This window comes from Lissotriton vulgaris, unplaced genomic scaffold, assembly GCF_964263255.1.
Source record: "Lissotriton vulgaris unplaced genomic scaffold, aLisVul1.2 SCAFFOLD_2797, whole genome shotgun sequence".
Classification (NCBI taxonomy): domain Eukaryota; kingdom Metazoa; phylum Chordata; class Amphibia; order Caudata; family Salamandridae; genus Lissotriton; species Lissotriton vulgaris.
In genome coordinates, this window is record NW_028252829.1 from 33,343 (window position 1) to 48,852 (window position 15,510).

Genomic DNA, 15,510 nt, shown 5'->3' on the forward strand with positions numbered 1-15,510 from the left:
CAGCCTTGTTTTCTGCCAAAATCCGAGACAAGCATGGCAAAAGTCTGGAGATGCCGGGGATTGAACCCGGGGCCTCATACATGCAAAGCATGCGCTCTACCACTGAGCTACATCCCCATGTCTGCCAAGTTTTACTGGCTGCCAAGTCAACCCATTTGACACTGCAGCATAAAGTCTCAGCCAGGAAAATCCTTAAGCCTCGTACCTGGAATATCTTCATGGTCTATAGTCCTATTTAGAGATGCTTGTGTGCAGCCTTCTTAGCGCAGTAGGCAGCGCGTCAGTCTCATAATCTGAAGGTCCTGAGTTCGATCCTCAGAGAGGGCATTTCTTTCCTCCTTTTGGCAAGCAAAATTCTCAGATTTTCTTGAAAAGTGGAAACTATGCCTACTCCAAACACATTTTTCAAAGCAAACAATTTAAGCGGGGTTCTGACCCCCAACTGCCCGAGAAACCTCTACTTTCCACAAGATGGCAGGCTAGCCTTCTGGAAAAAGCCAAGATAGAGAACAGAGACTCCTGGAGATGCCGGGGATTGAACCCGGGGCCTCATACATGCGAAGCATGCGCTCTACCACTGAGCTACATCCCCTCGACTGCACTCTAACGTTTTGCTGGATGCAAGGAGACTCTGAAGCCCATGGACTGCAAAGTCTCGATTTGAGACTAGAATGTAAAGTGTCAGGCTTGGAATTGCTCACACCTCACGTGTGAACTGTCTTCATGGAGCATATATTTAGTGCAATCAGGGATCGATTCTCCGGCAGGGCTTTTATTTGCTCAGTTTGGAATGCAAAACTTCTCAGGATTCCCAAAAATGTGACAACTATTGGTCTACTTTCCTGCTTGCTCAGCCTTTCGGGAGATGATTCCATTGGATATTCCCTCTTGCCCATCGGTATACATTCAAATTGAAGGCAAGTCATAGTGTGATTGGCTGCCAAGCAGCTACCTTTGGAGCAGTGCAATTGGAAGTCTGCCAAGGGCATACATATATTAATGCAACGCTTTGGTATTAGTTCTGATCAGCAGGTTTCCTTGACTGTTCTTCACACCTCCCCTAGCGACGACTATGTCATCCATTCCCTTTGAAAGCAGATAGAGTACGCTTCTTTTCCGGTATTTATCGAAGCTCTGGGAATTTTTCATAGTCAATGGAAGGTATTGTTGATTCAAAGCAAAAGCCATGGAAATTAAACCACAAAATCCTTCGAGCCGGATTTGAACCAGCGACCTAAGGATGCCTGAATTTATGCTACAGTCCTCCGCTCTACCAACTGAGCTATCGAAGGAGTAGTGGCAAACTTCCGTAGCACCAAAATTATCTCTCGCTCAAGAAAGGTTGTGGAGGGTGGGGACCAGGAGCAGACAGATGCACATCATCAATATTACCTGCCACTCCCCCTCAAAGTTACCAGAAAAGTAAGAGTCTCTGCTTTCGAGGAAGAACCCTTACCAATGACCAAGAGGGCTGCCACAGATTTCTATCCTAAATGTATTAAGATTGCCAAGATTAATCATCACTTTGATGGCTTAAACAAGTAAGATTCTTCTGTTGTATAAGCATCAAAAATGAGATAGCCCCATTTCATGGGTTTTTTCAAGGCAAACGTCTCACAGTTTAAGTGGGGTTGGTATCCCAGTTGCATGACATATCTCTTCCTTAATACTGATAGCCAGCCTTGTTTTCTGCCAAAATCCGAGACAAGCATGGCAAAAGTCTGGAGATGCCGGGGATTGAACCCGGGGCCTCATACATGCAAAGCATGCGCTCTACCACTGAGCTACATCCCCATGTCTGCCAAGTTTTACTGGCTGCCAAGTCAACCCATTTGACACTGCAGCATAAAGTCTCAGCCAGGAAAATCCTTAAGCCTCGTACCTGGAATATCTTCATGGTCTATAGTCCTATTTAGAGATGCTTGTGTGCAGCCTTCTTAGCGCAGTAGGCAGCGCGTCAGTCTCATAATCTGAAGGTCCTGAGTTCGATCCTCAGAGAGGGCATTTCTTTCCTCCTTTTGGCAAGCAAAATTCTCAGATTTTCTTGAAAAGTGGAAACTATGCCTACTCCAAACACATTTTTCAAAGCAAACAATTTAAGCGGGGTTCTGACCCCCAACTGCCCGAGAAACCTCTACTTTCCACAAGATGGCAGGCTAGCCTTCTGGAAAAAGCCAAGATAGAGAACAGAGACTCCTGGAGATGCCGGGGATTGAACCCGGGGCCTCATACATGCGAAGCATGCGCTCTACCACTGAGCTACATCCCCTCGACTGCACTCTAACGTTTTGCTGGATGCAAGGAGACTCTGAAGCCCATGGACTGCAAAGTCTCGATTTGAGACTAGAATGTAAAGTGTCAGGCTTGGAATTGCTCACACCTCACGTGTGAACTGTCTTCATGGAGCATATATTTAGTGCAATCAGGGATCGATTCTCCGGCAGGGCTTTTATTTGCTCAGTTTGGAATGCAAAACTTCTCAGGATTCCCAAAAATGTGACAACTATTGGTCTACTTTCCTGCTTGCTCAGCCTTTCGGGAGATGATTCCATTGGATATTCCCTCTTGCCCATCGGTATACATTCAAATTGAAGGCAAGTCATAGTGTGATTGGCTGCCAAGCAGCTACCTTTGGAGCAGTGCAATTGGAAGTCTGCCAAGGGCATACATATATTAATGCAACGCTTTGGTATTAGTTCTGATCAGCAGGTTTCCTTGACTGTTCTTCACACCTCCCCTAGCGACGACTATGTCATCCATTCCCTTTGAAAGCAGATAGAGTACGCTTCTTTTCCGGTATTTATCGAAGCTCTGGGAATTTTTCATAGTCAATGGAAGGTATTGTTGATTCAAAGCAAAAGCCATGGAAATTAAACCACAAAATCCTTCGAGCCGGATTTGAACCAGCGACCTAAGGATGCCTGAATTTATGCTACAGTCCTCCGCTCTACCAACTGAGCTATCGAAGGAGTAGTGGCAAACTTCCGTAGCACCAAAATTATCTCTCGCTCAAGAAAGGTTGTGGAGGGTGGGGACCAGGAGCAGACAGATGCACATCATCAATATTACCTGCCACTCCCCCTCAAAGTTACCAGAAAAGTAAGAGTCTCTGCTTTCGAGGAAGAACCCTTACCAATGACCAAGAGGGCTGCCACAGATTTCTATCCTAAATGTATTAAGATTGCCAAGATTAATCATCACTTTGATGGCTTAAACAAGTAAGATTCTTCTGTTGTATAAGCATCAAAAATGAGATAGCCCCATTTCATGGGTTTTTTCAAGGCAAACGTCTCACAGTTTAAGTGGGGTTGGTATCCCAGTTGCATGACATATCTCTTCCTTAATACTGATAGCCAGCCTTGTTTTCTGCCAAAATCCGAGACAAGCATGGCAAAAGTCTGGAGATGCCGGGGATTGAACCCGGGGCCTCATACATGCAAAGCATGCGCTCTACCACTGAGCTACATCCCCATGTCTGCCAAGTTTTACTGGCTGCCAAGTCAACCCATTTGACACTGCAGCATAAAGTCTCAGCCAGGAAAATCCTTAAGCCTCGTACCTGGAATATCTTCATGGTCTATAGTCCTATTTAGAGATGCTTGTGTGCAGCCTTCTTAGCGCAGTAGGCAGCGCGTCAGTCTCATAATCTGAAGGTCCTGAGTTCGATCCTCAGAGAGGGCATTTATTTCCTCCTTTTGGCAAGCAAAATTCTCAGATTTTCTTGAAAAGTGGAAACTATGCCTACTCCAAACACATTTTTCAAAGCAAACAATTTAAGCGGGGTTCTGACCCCCAACTGCCCGAGAAACCTCTACTTTCCACAAGATGGCAGGCTAGCCTTCTGGAAAAAGCCAAGATAGAGAACAGAGACTCCTGGAGATGCCGGGGATTGAACCCGGGGCCTCATACATGCGAAGCATGCGCTCTACCACTGAGCTACATCCCCTCGACTGCACTCTAACGTTTTGCTGGATGCAAGGAGACTCTGAAGCCCATGGACTGCAAAGTCTCGATTTGAGACTAGAATGTAAAGTGTCAGGCTTGGAATTGCTCACACCTCACGTGTGAACTGTCTTCATGGAGCATATATTTAGTGCAATCAGGGATCGATTCTCCGGCAGGGCTTTTATTTGCTCAGTTTGGAATGCAAAACTTCTCAGGATTCCCAAAAATGTGACAACTATTGGTCTACTTTCCTGCTTGCTCAGCCTTTCGGGAGATGATTCCATTGGATATTCCCTCTTGCCCATCGGTATACATTCAAATTGAAGGCAAGTCATAGTGTGATTGGCTGCCAAGCAGCTACCTTTGGAGCAGTGCAATTGGAAGTCTGCCAAGGGCATACATATATTAATGCAACGCTTTGGTATTAGTTCTGATCAGCAGGTTTCCTTGACTGTTCTTCACACCTCCCCTAGCGACGACTATGTCATCCATTCCCTTTGAAAGCAGATAGAGTACGCTTCTTTTCCGGTATTTATCGAAGCTCTGGGAATTTTTCATAGTCAATGGAAGGTATTGTTGATTCAAAGCAAAAGCCATGGAAATTAAACCACAAAATCCTTCGAGCCGGATTTGAACCAGCGACCTAAGGATGCCTGAATTTATGCTACAGTCCTCCGCTCTACCAACTGAGCTATCGAAGGAGTAGTGGCAAACTTCCGTAGCACCAAAATTATCTCTCGCTCAAGAAAGGTTGTGGAGGGTGGGGACCAGGAGCAGACAGATGCACATCATCAATATTACCTGCCACTCCCCCTCAAAGTTACCAGAAAAGTAAGAGTCTCTGCTTTCGAGGAAGAACCCTTACCAATGACCAAGAGGGCTGCCACAGATTTCTATCCTAAATGTATTAAGATTGCCAAGATTAATCATCACTTTGATGGCTTAAACAAGTAAGATTCTTCTGTTGTATAAGCATCAAAAATGAGATAGCCCCATTTCATGGGTTTTTTCAAGGCAAACGTCTCACAGTTTAAGTGGGGTTGGTATCCCAGTTGCATGACATATCTCTTCCTTAATACTGATAGCCAGCCTTGTTTTCTGCCAAAATCCGAGACAAGCATGGCAAAAGTCTGGAGATGCCGGGGATTGAACCCGGGGCCTCATACATGCAAAGCATGCGCTCTACCACTGAGCTACATCCCCATGTCTGCCAAGTTTTACTGGCTGCCAAGTCAACCCATTTGACACTGCAGCATAAAGTCTCAGCCAGGAAAATCCTTAAGCCTCGTACCTGGAATATCTTCATGGTCTATAGTCCTATTTAGAGATGCTTGTGTGCAGCCTTCTTAGCGCAGTAGGCAGCGCGTCAGTCTCATAATCTGAAGGTCCTGAGTTCGATCCTCAGAGAGGGCATTTCTTTCCTCCTTTTGGCAAGCAAAATTCTCAGATTTTCTTGAAAAGTGGAAACTATGCCTACTCCAAACACATTTTTCAAAGCAAACAATTTAAGCGGGGTTCTGACCCCCAACTGCCCGAGAAACCTCTACTTTCCACAAGATGGCAGGCTAGCCTTCTGGAAAAAGCCAAGATAGAGAACAGAGACTCCTGGAGATGCCGGGGATTGAACCCGGGGCCTCATACATGCGAAGCATGCGCTCTACCACTGAGCTACATCCCCTCGACTGCACTCTAACGTTTTGCTGGATGCAAGGAGACTCTGAAGCCCATGGACTGCAAAGTCTCGATTTGAGACTAGAATGTAAAGTGTCAGGCTTGGAATTGCTCACACCTCACGTGTGAACTGTCTTCATGGAGCATATATTTAGTGCAATCAGGGATCGATTCTCCGGCAGGGCTTTTATTTGCTCAGTTTGGAATGCAAAACTTCTCAGGATTCCCAAAAATGTGACAACTATTGGTCTACTTTCCTGCTTGCTCAGCCTTTCGGGAGATGATTCCATTGGATATTCCCTCTTGCCCATCGGTATACATTCAAATTGAAGGCAAGTCATAGTGTGATTGGCTGCCAAGCAGCTACCTTTGGAGCAGTGCAATTGGAAGTCTGCCAAGGGCATACATATATTAATGCAACGCTTTGGTATTAGTTCTGATCAGCAGGTTTCCTTGACTGTTCTTCACACCTCCCCTAGCGACGACTATGTCATCCATTCCCTTTGAAAGCAGATAGAGTACGCTTCTTTTCCGGTATTTATCGAAGCTCTGGGAATTTTTCATAGTCAATGGAAGGTATTGTTGATTCAAAGCAAAAGCCATGGAAATTAAACCACAAAATCCTTCGAGCCGGATTTGAACCAGCGACCTAAGGATGCCTGAATTTATGCTACAGTCCTCCGCTCTACCAACTGAGCTATCGAAGGAGTAGTGGCAAACTTCCGTAGCACCAAAATTATCTCTCGCTCAAGAAAGGTTGTGGAGGGTGGGGACCAGGAGCAGACAGATGCACATCATCAATATTACCTGCCACTCCCCCTCAAAGTTACCAGAAAAGTAAGAGTCTCTGCTTTCGAGGAAGAACCCTTACCAATGACCAAGAGGGCTGCCACAGATTTCTATCCTAAATGTATTAAGATTGCCAAGATTAATCATCACTTTGATGGCTTAAACAAGTAAGATTCTTCTGTTGTATAAGCATCAAAAATGAGATAGCCCCATTTCATGGGTTTTTTCAAGGCAAACGTCTCACAGTTTAAGTGGGGTTGGTATCCCAGTTGCATGACATATCTCTTCCTTAATACTGATAGCCAGCCTTGTTTTCTGCCAAAATCCGAGACAAGCATGGCAAAAGTCTGGAGATGCCGGGGATTGAACCCGGGGCCTCATACATGCAAAGCATGCGCTCTACCACTGAGCTACATCCCCATGTCTGCCAAGTTTTACTGGCTGCCAAGTCAACCCATTTGACACTGCAGCATAAAGTCTCAGCCAGGAAAATCCTTAAGCCTCGTACCTGGAATATCTTCATGGTCTATAGTCCTATTTAGAGATGCTTGTGTGCAGCCTTCTTAGCGCAGTAGGCAGCGTGTCAGTCTCATAATCTGAAGGTCCTGAGTTCGATCCTCAGAGAGGGCATTTCTTTCCTCCTTTTGGCAAGCAAAATTCTCAGATTTTCTTGAAAAGTGGAAACTATGCCTACTCCAAACACATTTTTCAAAGCAAACAATTTAAGCGGGGTTCTGACCCCCAACTGCCCGAGAAACCTCTACTTTCCACAAGATGGCAGGCTAGCCTTCTGGAAAAAGCCAAGATAGAGAACAGAGACTCCTGGAGATGCCGGGGATTGAACCCGGGGCCTCATACATGCGAAGCATGCGCTCTACCACTGAGCTACATCCCCTCGACTGCACTCTAACGTTTTGCTGGATGCAAGGAGACTCTGAAGCCCATGGACTGCAAAGTCTCGATTTGAGACTAGAATGTAAAGTGTCAGGCTTGGAATTGCTCACACCTCACGTGTGAACTGTCTTCATGGAGCATATATTTAGTGCAATCAGGGATCGATTCTCCGGCAGGGCTTTTATTTGCTCAGTTTGGAATGCAAAACTTCTCAGGATTCCCAAAAATGTGACAACTATTGGTCTACTTTCCTGCTTGCTCAGCCTTTCGGGAGATGATTCCATTGGATATTCCCTCTTGCCCATCGGTATACATTCAAATTGAAGGCAAGTCATAGTGTGATTGGCTGCCAAGCAGCTACCTTTGGAGCAGTGCAATTGGAAGTCTGCCAAGGGCATACATATATTAATGCAACGCTTTGGTATTAGTTCTGATCAGCAGGTTTCCTTGACTGTTCTTCACACCTCCCCTAGCGACGACTATGTCATCCATTCCCTTTGAAAGCAGATAGAGTACGCTTCTTTTCCGGTATTTATCGAAGCTCTGGGAATTTTTCATAGTCAATGGAAGGTATTGTTGATTCAAAGCAAAAGCCATGGAAATTAAACCACAAAATCCTTCGAGCCGGATTTGAACCAGCGACCTAAGGATGCCTGAATTTATGCTACAGTCCTCCGCTCTACCAACTGAGCTATCGAAGGAGTAGTGGCAAACTTCCGTAGCACCAAAATTATCTCTCGCTCAAGAAAGGTTGTGGAGGGTGGGGACCAGGAGCAGACAGATGCACATCATCAATATTACCTGCCACTCCCCCTCAAAGTTACCAGAAAAGTAAGAGTCTCTGCTTTCGAGGAAGAACCCTTACCAATGACCAAGAGGGCTGCCACAGATTTCTATCCTAAATGTATTAAGATTGCCAAGATTAATCATCACTTTGATGGCTTAAACAAGTAAGATTCTTCTGTTGTATAAGCATCAAAAATGAGATTGCCCCATTTCATGGGTTTTTTCAAGGCAAACGTCTCACAGTTTAAGTGGGGTTGGTATCCCAGTTGCATGACATATCTCTTCCTTAATACTGATAGCCAGCCTTGTTTTCTGCCAAAATCCGAGACAAGCATGGCAAAAGTCTGGAGATGCCGGGGATTGAACCCGGGGCCTCATACATGCAAAGCATGCGCTCTACCACAGAGCTACATCCCCATGTCTGCCAAGTTTTACTGGCTGCCAAGTCAACCCATTTGACACTGCAGCATAAAGTCTCAGCCAGGAAAATCCTTAAGCCTCGTACCTGGAATATCTTCATGGTCTATAGTCCTATTTAGAGATGCTTGTGTGCAGCCTTCTTAGCGCAGTAGGCAGCGCGTCAGTCTCATAATCTGAAGGTCCTGAGTTCGATCCTCAGAGAGGGCATTTATTTCCTCCTTTTGGCAAGCAAAATTCTCAGATTTTCTTGAAAAGTGGAAACTATGCCTACTCCAAACACATTTTTCAAAGCAAACAATTTAAGCGGGGTTCTGACCCCCAACTGCCGGAGAAACCTCTACTTTCCACAAGATGGCAGGCTAGCCTTCTGGAAAAAGCCAAGATAGAGAACAGAGACTCCTGGAGATGCCGGGGATTGAACCCGGGGCCTCATACATGCGAAGCATGCGCTCTACCACTGAGCTACATCCCCTCGACTGCACTCTAACGTTTTGCTGGATGCAAGGAGACTCTGAAGCCCATGGACTGCAAAGTCTCGATTTGAGACTAGAATGTAAAGTGTCAGGCTTGGAATTGCTCACACCTCACGTGTGAACTGTCTTCATGGAGCATATATTTAGTGCAATCAGGGATCGATTCTCCGGCAGGGCTTTTATTTGCTCAGTTTGGAATGCAAAACTTCTCAGGATTCCCAAAAATGTGACAACTATTGGTCTACTTTCCTGCTTGCTCAGCCTTTCGGGAGATGATTCCATTGGATATTCCCTCTTGCCCATCGGTATACATTCAAATTGAAGGCAAGTCATAGTGTGATTGGCTGCCAAGCAGCTACCTTTGGAGCAGTGCAATTGGAAGTCTGCCAAGGGCATACATATATTAATGCAATGCTTTGGTATTAGTTCTGATCAGCAGGTTTCCTTGACTGTTCTTCACACCTCCCCTAGCGACGACTATGTCATCCATTCCCTTTGAAAGCAGATAGAGTACGCTTCTTTTCCGGTATTTATCGAAGCTCTGGGAATTTTTCATAGTCAATGGAAGGTATTGTTGATTCAAAGCAAAAGCCATGGAAATTAAACCACAAAATCCTTCGAGCCGGATTTGAACCAGCGACCTAAGGATGCCTGAATTTATGCTACAGTCCTCCGCTCTACCAACTGAGCTATCGAAGGAGTAGTGGCAAACTTCCGTAGCACCAAAATTATCTCTCGCTCAAGAAAGGTTGTGGAGGGTGGGGACCAGGAGCAGACAGATGCACATCATCAATATTACCTGCCACTCCCCCTCAAAGTTACCAGAAAAGTAAGAGTCTCTGCTTTCGAGGAAGAACCCTTACCAATGACCAAGAGGGCTGCCACAGATTTCTATCCTAAATGTATTAAGATTGCCAAGATTAATCATCACTTTGATGGCTTAAACAAGTAAGATTCTTCTGTTGTATAAGCATCAAAAATGAGATAGCCCCATTTCATGGGTTTTTTCAAGGCAAACGTCTCACAGTTTAAGTGGGGTTGGTATCCCAGTTGCATGACATATCTCTTCCTTAATACTGATAGCCAGCCTTGTTTTCTGCCAAAATCCGAGACAAGCATGGCAAAAGTCTGGAGATGCCGGGGATTGAACCCGGGGCCTCATACATGCAAAGCATGCGCTCTACCACAGAGCTACATCCCCATGTCTGCCAAGTTTTACTGGCTGCCAAGTCAACCCATTTGACACTGCAGCATAAAGTCTCAGCCAGGAAAATCCTTAAGCCTCGTACCTGGAATATCTTCATGGTCTATAGTCCTATTTAGAGATGCTTGTGTGCAGCCTTCTTAGCGCAGTAGGCAGCGCGTCAGTCTCATAATCTGAAGGTCCTGAGTTCGATCCTCAGAGAGGGCATTTATTTCCTCCTTTTGGCAAGCAAAATTCTCAGATTTTCTTGAAAAGTGGAAACTATGCCTACTCCAAACACATTTTTCAAAGCAAACAATTTAAGCGGGGTTCTGACCCCCAACTGCCGGAGAAACCTCTACTTTCCACAAGATGGCAGGCTAGCCTTCTGGAAAAAGCCAAGATAGAGAACAGAGACTCCTGGAGATGCCGGGGATTGAACCCGGGGCCTCATACATGCGAAGCATGCGCTCTACCACTGAGCTACATCCCCTCGACTGCACTCTAACGTTTTGCTGGATGCAAGGAGACTCTGAAGCCCATGGACTGCAAAGTCTCGATTTGAGACTAGAATGTAAAGTGTCAGGCTTGGAATTGCTCACACCTCACGTGTGAACTGTCTTCATGGAGCATATATTTAGTGCAATCAGGGATCGATTCTCCGGCAGGGCTTTTATTTGCTCAGTTTGGAATGCAAAACTTCTCAGGATTCCCAAAAATGTGACAACTATTGGTCTACTTTCCTGCTTGCTCAGCCTTTCGGGAGATGATTCCATTGGATATTCCCTCTTGCCCATCGGTATACATTCAAATTGAAGGCAAGTCATAGTGTGATTGGCTGCCAAGCAGCTACCTTTGGAGCAGTGCAATTGGAAGTCTGCCAAGGGCATACATATATTAATGCAATGCTTTGGTATTAGTTCTGATCAGCAGGTTTCCTTGACTGTTCTTCACACCTCCCCTAGCGACGACTATGTCATCCATTCCCTTTGAAAGCAGATAGAGTACGCTTCTTTTCCGGTATTTATCGAAGCTCTGGGAATTTTTCATAGTCAATGGAAGGTATTGTTGATTCAAAGCAAAAGCCATGGAAATTAAACCACAAAATCCTTCGAGCCGGATTTGAACCAGCGACCTAAGGATGCCTGAATTTATGCTACAGTCCTCCGCTCTACCAACTGAGCTATCGAAGGAGTAGTGGCAAACTTCCGTAGCACCAACATTATCTCTCGCTCAAGAAAGGTTGTGGAGGGTGGGGACCAGGAGCAGACAGATGCACATCATCAATATTACCTGCCACTCCCCCTCAAAGTTACCAGAAAAGTAAGAGTCTCTGCTTTCGAGGAAGAACCCTTACCAATGACCAAGAGGGCTGCCACAGATTTCTATCCTAAATGTATTAAGATTGCCAAGATTAATCATCACTTTGATGGCTTAAACAAGTAAGATTCTTCTGTTGTATAAGCATCAAAAATGAGATAGCCCCATTTCATGGGTTTTTTCAAGGCAAACGTCTCACAGTTTAAGTGGGGTTGGTATCCCAGTTGCATGACATATCTCTTCCTTAATACTGATAGCCAGCCTTGTTTTCTGCCAAAATCCGAGACAAGCATGGCAAAAGTCTGGAGATGCCGGGGATTGAACCCGGGGCCTCATACATGCAAAGCATGCGCTCTACCACTGAGCTACATCCCCATGTCTGCCAAGTTTTACTGGCTGCCAAGTCAACCCATTTGACACTGCAGCATAAAGTCTCAGCCAGGAAAATCCTTAAGCCTCGTACCTGGAATATCTTCATGGTCTATAGTCCTATTTAGAGATGCTTGTGTGCAGCCTTCTTAGCGCAGTAGGCAGCGCGTCAGTCTCATAATCTGAAGGTCCTGAGTTCGATCCTCAGAGAGGGCATTTCTTTCCTCCTTTTGGCAAGCAAAATTCTCAGATTTTCTTGAAAAGTGGAAACTATGCCTACTCCAAACACATTTTTCAAAGCAAACAATTTAAGCGGGGTTCTGACCCCCAACTGCCGGAGAAACCTCTACTTTCCACAAGATGGCAGGCTAGCCTTCTGGAAAAAGCCAAGATAGAGAACAGAGACTCCTGGAGATGCCGGGGATTGAACCCGGGGCCTCATACATGCGAAGCATGCGCTCTACCACTGAGCTACATCCCCTCGACTGCACTCTAACGTTTTGCTGGATGCAAGGAGACTCTGAAGCCCATGGACTGCAAAGTCTCGATTTGAGACTAGAATGTAAAGTGTCAGGCTTGGAATTGCTCACACCTCACGTGTGAACTGTCTTCATGGAGCATATATTTAGTGCAATCAGGGATCGATTCTCCGGCAGGGCTTTTATTTGCTCAGTTTGGAATGCAAAACTTCTCAGGATTCCCAAAAATGTGACAACTATTGGTCTACTTTCCTGCTTGCTCAGCCTTTCGGGAGATGATTCCATTGGATATTCCCTCTTGCCCATCGGTATACATTCAAATTGAAGGCAAGTCATAGTGTGATTGGCTGCCAAGCAGCTACCTTTGGAGCAGTGCAATTGGAAGTCTGCCAAGGGCATACATATATTAATGCAATGCTTTGGTATTAGTTCTGATCAGCAGGTTTCCTTGACTGTTCTTCACACCTCCCCTAGCGACGACTATGTCATCCATTCCCTTTGAAAGCAGATAGAGTACGCTTCTTTTCCGGTATTTATCGAAGCTCTGGGAATTTTTCATAGTCAATGGAAGGTATTGTTGATTCAAAGCAAAAGCCATGGAAATTAAACCACAAAATCCTTCGAGCCGGATTTGAACCAGCGACCTAAGGATGCCTGAATTTATGCTACAGTCCTCCGCTCTACCAACTGAGCTATCGAAGGAGTAGTGGCAAACTTCCGTAGCACCAAAATTATCTCTCGCTCAAGAAAGGTTGTGGAGGGTGGGGACCAGGAGCAGACAGATGCACATCATCAATATTACCTGCCACTCCCCCTCAAAGTTACCAGAAAAGTAAGAGTCTCTGCTTTCGAGGAAGAACCCTTACCAATGACCAAGAGGGCTGCCACAGATTTCTATCCTAAATGTATTAAGATTGCCAAGATTAATCATCACTTTGATGGCTTAAACAAGTAAGATTCTTCTGTTGTATAAGCATCAAAAATGAGATAGCCCCATTTCATGGGTTTTTTCAAGGCAAACGTCTCACAGTTTAAGTGGGGTTGGTATCCCAGTTGCATGACATATCTCTTCCTTAATACTGATAGCCAGCCTTGTTTTCTGCCAAAATCCGAGACAAGCATGGCAAAAGTCTGGAGATGCCGGGGATTGAACCCGGGGCCTCATACATGCAAAGCATGCGCTCTACCACTGAGCTACATCCTCATGTCTGCCAAGTTTTACTGGCTGCCAAGTCAACCCATTTGACACTGCAGCATAAAGTCTCAGCCAGGAAAATCCTTAAGCCTCGTACCTGGAATATCTTCATGGTCTATAGTCCTATTTAGAGATGCTTGTGTGCAGCCTTCTTAGCGCAGTAGGCAGCGCGTCAGTCTCATAATCTGAAGGTCCTGAGTTCGATCCTCAGAGAGGGCATTTATTTCCTCCTTTTGGCAAGCAAAATTCTCAGATTTTCTTGAAAAGTGGAAACTATGCCTACTCCAAACACATTTTTCAAAGCAAACAATTTAAGCGGGGTTCTGACCCCCAACTGCCGGAGAAACCTCTACTTTCCACAAGATGGCAGGCTAGCCTTCTGGAAAAAGCCAAGATAGAGAACAGAGACTCCTGGAGATGCCGGGGATTGAACCCGGTGCCTCATACATGCGAAGCATGCGCTCTACCACTGAGCTACATCCCCTCGACTGCACTCTAACGTTTTGCTGGATGCAAGGAGACTCTGAAGCCCATGGACTGCAAAGTCTCGATTTGAGACTAGAATGTAAAGTGTCAGGCTTGGAATTGCTCACACCTCACGTGTGAACTGTCTTCATGGAGCATATATTTAGTGCAATCAGGGATCGATTCTCCGGCAGGGCTTTTATTTGCTCAGTTTGGAATGCAAAACTTCTCAGGATTCCCAAAAATGTGACAACTATTGGTCTACTTTCCTGCTTGCTCAGCCTTTCGGGAGATGATTCCATTGGATATTCCCTCTTGCCCATCGGTATACATTCAAATTGAAGGCAAGTCATAGTGTGATTGGCTGCCAAGCAGCTACCTTTGGAGCAGTGCAATTGGAAGTCTGCCAAGGGCATACATATATTAATGCAATGCTTTGGTATTAGTTCTGATCAGCAGGTTTCCTTGACTGTTCTTCACACCTCCCCTAGCGACGACTATGTCATCCATTCCCTTTGAAAGCAGATAGAGTACGCTTCTTTTCCGGTATTTATCGAAGCTCTGGGAATTTTTCATAGTCAATGGAAGGTATTGTTGATTCAAAGCAAAAGCCATGGAAATTAAACCACAAAATCCTTCGAGCCGGATTTGAACCAGTGACCTAAGGATGCCTGAATTTATGCTACAGTCCTCCGCTCTACCAACTGAGCTATCGAAGGAGTAGTGGCAAACTTCCGTAGCACCAAAATTATCTCTCGCTCAAGAAAGGTTGTGGAGGGTGGGGACCAGGAGCAGACAGATGCACATCATCAATATTACCTGCCACTCCCCCTCAAAGTTACCAGAAAAGTAAGAGTCTCTGCTTTCGAGGAAGAACCCTTACCAATGACCAAGAGGGCTGCCACAGATTTCTATCCTAAATGTATTAAGATTGCCAAGATTAATCATCACTTTGATGGCTTAAACAAGTAAGATTCTTCTGTTGTATAAGCATCAAAAATGAGATAGCCCCATTTCATGGGTTTTTTCAAGGCAAACGTCTCACAGTTTAAGTGGGGTTGGTATGCCAGTTGCATGACATATCTCTTCCTTAATACTGATAGCCAGCCTTGTTTTCTGCCAAAATCCGAGACAAGCATGGCAAAAGTCTGGAGATGCCGGGGATTGAACCCGGGGCCTCATACATGCAAAGCATGCGCTCTACCACAGAGCTACATCCCCATGTCTGCCAAGTTTTACTGGCTGCCAAGTCAACCCATTTGACACTGCAGCATAAAGTCTCAGCCAGGAAAATCCTTAAGCCTCGTACCTGGAATATCTTCATGGTCTATAGTCCTATTTAGAGATGCTTGTGTGCAGCCTTCTTAGCGCAGTAGGCAGCGCGTCAGTCTCATAATCTGAAGGTCCTGAGTTCGATCCTCAGAGAGGGCATTTATTTCCTCCTTTTGGCAAGCAAAATTCTCAGATTTTCTTGAAAAGTGGAAACTATGCCTACTCCAAACACATTTTTCAAAGCAAACA

General features: G+C 45.3%; 38 non-coding genes across 38 annotated transcripts; 10 read left to right on the top strand and 28 right to left on the bottom strand.

The window, feature by feature from the left end:
* Nucleotides 1-45: 45 nt before the first annotated feature.
* TRNAA-UGC (transfer RNA alanine (anticodon UGC)) lies at nucleotides 46-117 on the bottom strand. Its single transcript has one exon. It is a non-coding gene; the product is annotated as a tRNA-Ala (tRNA).
* A 137-nt stretch (nucleotides 118-254) lies between these two features.
* Nucleotides 255-327, top strand: TRNAM-CAU (transfer RNA methionine (anticodon CAU)). Its single transcript has one exon. It is a non-coding gene; the product is annotated as a tRNA-Met (tRNA).
* A 193-nt stretch (nucleotides 328-520) lies between these two features.
* TRNAA-CGC (transfer RNA alanine (anticodon CGC)) lies at nucleotides 521-592 on the bottom strand. The gene has a single exon. It is a non-coding gene; the product is annotated as a tRNA-Ala (tRNA).
* A 614-nt stretch (nucleotides 593-1,206) lies between these two features.
* On the bottom strand, nucleotides 1,207-1,292 carry TRNAY-GUA (transfer RNA tyrosine (anticodon GUA)). Its single transcript is given in 2 exon segments — nucleotides 1,207-1,242; nucleotides 1,256-1,292. It is a non-coding gene; the product is annotated as a tRNA-Tyr (tRNA).
* A 430-nt stretch (nucleotides 1,293-1,722) lies between these two features.
* TRNAA-UGC (transfer RNA alanine (anticodon UGC)) lies at nucleotides 1,723-1,794 on the bottom strand. Its single transcript has one exon. It is a non-coding gene; the product is annotated as a tRNA-Ala (tRNA).
* A 137-nt stretch (nucleotides 1,795-1,931) lies between these two features.
* Nucleotides 1,932-2,004, top strand: TRNAM-CAU (transfer RNA methionine (anticodon CAU)). Its single transcript has one exon. It is a non-coding gene; the product is annotated as a tRNA-Met (tRNA).
* Nucleotides 2,005-2,197: 193 nt separating this feature from the next.
* TRNAA-CGC (transfer RNA alanine (anticodon CGC)) lies at nucleotides 2,198-2,269 on the bottom strand. The gene has a single exon. It is a non-coding gene; the product is annotated as a tRNA-Ala (tRNA).
* A 614-nt stretch (nucleotides 2,270-2,883) lies between these two features.
* On the bottom strand, nucleotides 2,884-2,969 carry TRNAY-GUA (transfer RNA tyrosine (anticodon GUA)). Its single transcript is given in 2 exon segments — nucleotides 2,884-2,919; nucleotides 2,933-2,969. It is a non-coding gene; the product is annotated as a tRNA-Tyr (tRNA).
* A 430-nt stretch (nucleotides 2,970-3,399) lies between these two features.
* TRNAA-UGC (transfer RNA alanine (anticodon UGC)) lies at nucleotides 3,400-3,471 on the bottom strand. Its single transcript has one exon. It is a non-coding gene; the product is annotated as a tRNA-Ala (tRNA).
* A 137-nt stretch (nucleotides 3,472-3,608) lies between these two features.
* Nucleotides 3,609-3,681, top strand: TRNAM-CAU (transfer RNA methionine (anticodon CAU)). The gene has a single exon. It is a non-coding gene; the product is annotated as a tRNA-Met (tRNA).
* Nucleotides 3,682-3,874: 193 nt separating this feature from the next.
* TRNAA-CGC (transfer RNA alanine (anticodon CGC)) lies at nucleotides 3,875-3,946 on the bottom strand. The gene has a single exon. It is a non-coding gene; the product is annotated as a tRNA-Ala (tRNA).
* Nucleotides 3,947-4,560: 614 nt separating this feature from the next.
* TRNAY-GUA (transfer RNA tyrosine (anticodon GUA)) lies at nucleotides 4,561-4,646 on the bottom strand. Its single transcript is given in 2 exon segments — nucleotides 4,561-4,596; nucleotides 4,610-4,646. It is a non-coding gene; the product is annotated as a tRNA-Tyr (tRNA).
* A 430-nt stretch (nucleotides 4,647-5,076) lies between these two features.
* Nucleotides 5,077-5,148, bottom strand: TRNAA-UGC (transfer RNA alanine (anticodon UGC)). The gene has a single exon. It is a non-coding gene; the product is annotated as a tRNA-Ala (tRNA).
* Nucleotides 5,149-5,285: 137 nt separating this feature from the next.
* On the top strand, nucleotides 5,286-5,358 carry TRNAM-CAU (transfer RNA methionine (anticodon CAU)). The gene has a single exon. It is a non-coding gene; the product is annotated as a tRNA-Met (tRNA).
* Nucleotides 5,359-5,551: 193 nt separating this feature from the next.
* Nucleotides 5,552-5,623, bottom strand: TRNAA-CGC (transfer RNA alanine (anticodon CGC)). Its single transcript has one exon. It is a non-coding gene; the product is annotated as a tRNA-Ala (tRNA).
* Nucleotides 5,624-6,237: 614 nt separating this feature from the next.
* TRNAY-GUA (transfer RNA tyrosine (anticodon GUA)) lies at nucleotides 6,238-6,323 on the bottom strand. Its single transcript is given in 2 exon segments — nucleotides 6,238-6,273; nucleotides 6,287-6,323. It is a non-coding gene; the product is annotated as a tRNA-Tyr (tRNA).
* Nucleotides 6,324-6,753: 430 nt separating this feature from the next.
* On the bottom strand, nucleotides 6,754-6,825 carry TRNAA-UGC (transfer RNA alanine (anticodon UGC)). The gene has a single exon. It is a non-coding gene; the product is annotated as a tRNA-Ala (tRNA).
* Nucleotides 6,826-6,962: 137 nt separating this feature from the next.
* On the top strand, nucleotides 6,963-7,035 carry TRNAM-CAU (transfer RNA methionine (anticodon CAU)). Its single transcript has one exon. It is a non-coding gene; the product is annotated as a tRNA-Met (tRNA).
* Nucleotides 7,036-7,228: 193 nt separating this feature from the next.
* TRNAA-CGC (transfer RNA alanine (anticodon CGC)) lies at nucleotides 7,229-7,300 on the bottom strand. The gene has a single exon. It is a non-coding gene; the product is annotated as a tRNA-Ala (tRNA).
* Nucleotides 7,301-7,914: 614 nt separating this feature from the next.
* Nucleotides 7,915-8,000, bottom strand: TRNAY-GUA (transfer RNA tyrosine (anticodon GUA)). Its single transcript is given in 2 exon segments — nucleotides 7,915-7,950; nucleotides 7,964-8,000. It is a non-coding gene; the product is annotated as a tRNA-Tyr (tRNA).
* A 430-nt stretch (nucleotides 8,001-8,430) lies between these two features.
* Nucleotides 8,431-8,502, bottom strand: TRNAA-UGC (transfer RNA alanine (anticodon UGC)). The gene has a single exon. It is a non-coding gene; the product is annotated as a tRNA-Ala (tRNA).
* A 137-nt stretch (nucleotides 8,503-8,639) lies between these two features.
* TRNAM-CAU (transfer RNA methionine (anticodon CAU)) lies at nucleotides 8,640-8,712 on the top strand. Its single transcript has one exon. It is a non-coding gene; the product is annotated as a tRNA-Met (tRNA).
* A 193-nt stretch (nucleotides 8,713-8,905) lies between these two features.
* TRNAA-CGC (transfer RNA alanine (anticodon CGC)) lies at nucleotides 8,906-8,977 on the bottom strand. Its single transcript has one exon. It is a non-coding gene; the product is annotated as a tRNA-Ala (tRNA).
* A 614-nt stretch (nucleotides 8,978-9,591) lies between these two features.
* On the bottom strand, nucleotides 9,592-9,677 carry TRNAY-GUA (transfer RNA tyrosine (anticodon GUA)). Its single transcript is given in 2 exon segments — nucleotides 9,592-9,627; nucleotides 9,641-9,677. It is a non-coding gene; the product is annotated as a tRNA-Tyr (tRNA).
* Nucleotides 9,678-10,107: 430 nt separating this feature from the next.
* Nucleotides 10,108-10,179, bottom strand: TRNAA-UGC (transfer RNA alanine (anticodon UGC)). The gene has a single exon. It is a non-coding gene; the product is annotated as a tRNA-Ala (tRNA).
* A 137-nt stretch (nucleotides 10,180-10,316) lies between these two features.
* On the top strand, nucleotides 10,317-10,389 carry TRNAM-CAU (transfer RNA methionine (anticodon CAU)). Its single transcript has one exon. It is a non-coding gene; the product is annotated as a tRNA-Met (tRNA).
* A 193-nt stretch (nucleotides 10,390-10,582) lies between these two features.
* On the bottom strand, nucleotides 10,583-10,654 carry TRNAA-CGC (transfer RNA alanine (anticodon CGC)). Its single transcript has one exon. It is a non-coding gene; the product is annotated as a tRNA-Ala (tRNA).
* Nucleotides 10,655-11,268: 614 nt separating this feature from the next.
* Nucleotides 11,269-11,354, bottom strand: TRNAY-GUA (transfer RNA tyrosine (anticodon GUA)). Its single transcript is given in 2 exon segments — nucleotides 11,269-11,304; nucleotides 11,318-11,354. It is a non-coding gene; the product is annotated as a tRNA-Tyr (tRNA).
* Nucleotides 11,355-11,784: 430 nt separating this feature from the next.
* Nucleotides 11,785-11,856, bottom strand: TRNAA-UGC (transfer RNA alanine (anticodon UGC)). The gene has a single exon. It is a non-coding gene; the product is annotated as a tRNA-Ala (tRNA).
* Nucleotides 11,857-11,993: 137 nt separating this feature from the next.
* On the top strand, nucleotides 11,994-12,066 carry TRNAM-CAU (transfer RNA methionine (anticodon CAU)). Its single transcript has one exon. It is a non-coding gene; the product is annotated as a tRNA-Met (tRNA).
* A 193-nt stretch (nucleotides 12,067-12,259) lies between these two features.
* On the bottom strand, nucleotides 12,260-12,331 carry TRNAA-CGC (transfer RNA alanine (anticodon CGC)). Its single transcript has one exon. It is a non-coding gene; the product is annotated as a tRNA-Ala (tRNA).
* Nucleotides 12,332-12,945: 614 nt separating this feature from the next.
* TRNAY-GUA (transfer RNA tyrosine (anticodon GUA)) lies at nucleotides 12,946-13,031 on the bottom strand. The gene is given in 2 exon segments: nucleotides 12,946-12,981; nucleotides 12,995-13,031. It is a non-coding gene; the product is annotated as a tRNA-Tyr (tRNA).
* A 430-nt stretch (nucleotides 13,032-13,461) lies between these two features.
* On the bottom strand, nucleotides 13,462-13,533 carry TRNAA-UGC (transfer RNA alanine (anticodon UGC)). The gene has a single exon. It is a non-coding gene; the product is annotated as a tRNA-Ala (tRNA).
* A 137-nt stretch (nucleotides 13,534-13,670) lies between these two features.
* TRNAM-CAU (transfer RNA methionine (anticodon CAU)) lies at nucleotides 13,671-13,743 on the top strand. Its single transcript has one exon. It is a non-coding gene; the product is annotated as a tRNA-Met (tRNA).
* Nucleotides 13,744-13,936: 193 nt separating this feature from the next.
* Nucleotides 13,937-14,008, bottom strand: TRNAA-CGC (transfer RNA alanine (anticodon CGC)). Its single transcript has one exon. It is a non-coding gene; the product is annotated as a tRNA-Ala (tRNA).
* Nucleotides 14,009-14,622: 614 nt separating this feature from the next.
* TRNAY-GUA (transfer RNA tyrosine (anticodon GUA)) lies at nucleotides 14,623-14,708 on the bottom strand. Its single transcript is given in 2 exon segments — nucleotides 14,623-14,658; nucleotides 14,672-14,708. It is a non-coding gene; the product is annotated as a tRNA-Tyr (tRNA).
* A 430-nt stretch (nucleotides 14,709-15,138) lies between these two features.
* On the bottom strand, nucleotides 15,139-15,210 carry TRNAA-UGC (transfer RNA alanine (anticodon UGC)). Its single transcript has one exon. It is a non-coding gene; the product is annotated as a tRNA-Ala (tRNA).
* Nucleotides 15,211-15,347: 137 nt separating this feature from the next.
* TRNAM-CAU (transfer RNA methionine (anticodon CAU)) lies at nucleotides 15,348-15,420 on the top strand. Its single transcript has one exon. It is a non-coding gene; the product is annotated as a tRNA-Met (tRNA).
* The last annotated feature ends 90 nt before the right edge of the window (nucleotides 15,421-15,510 follow it).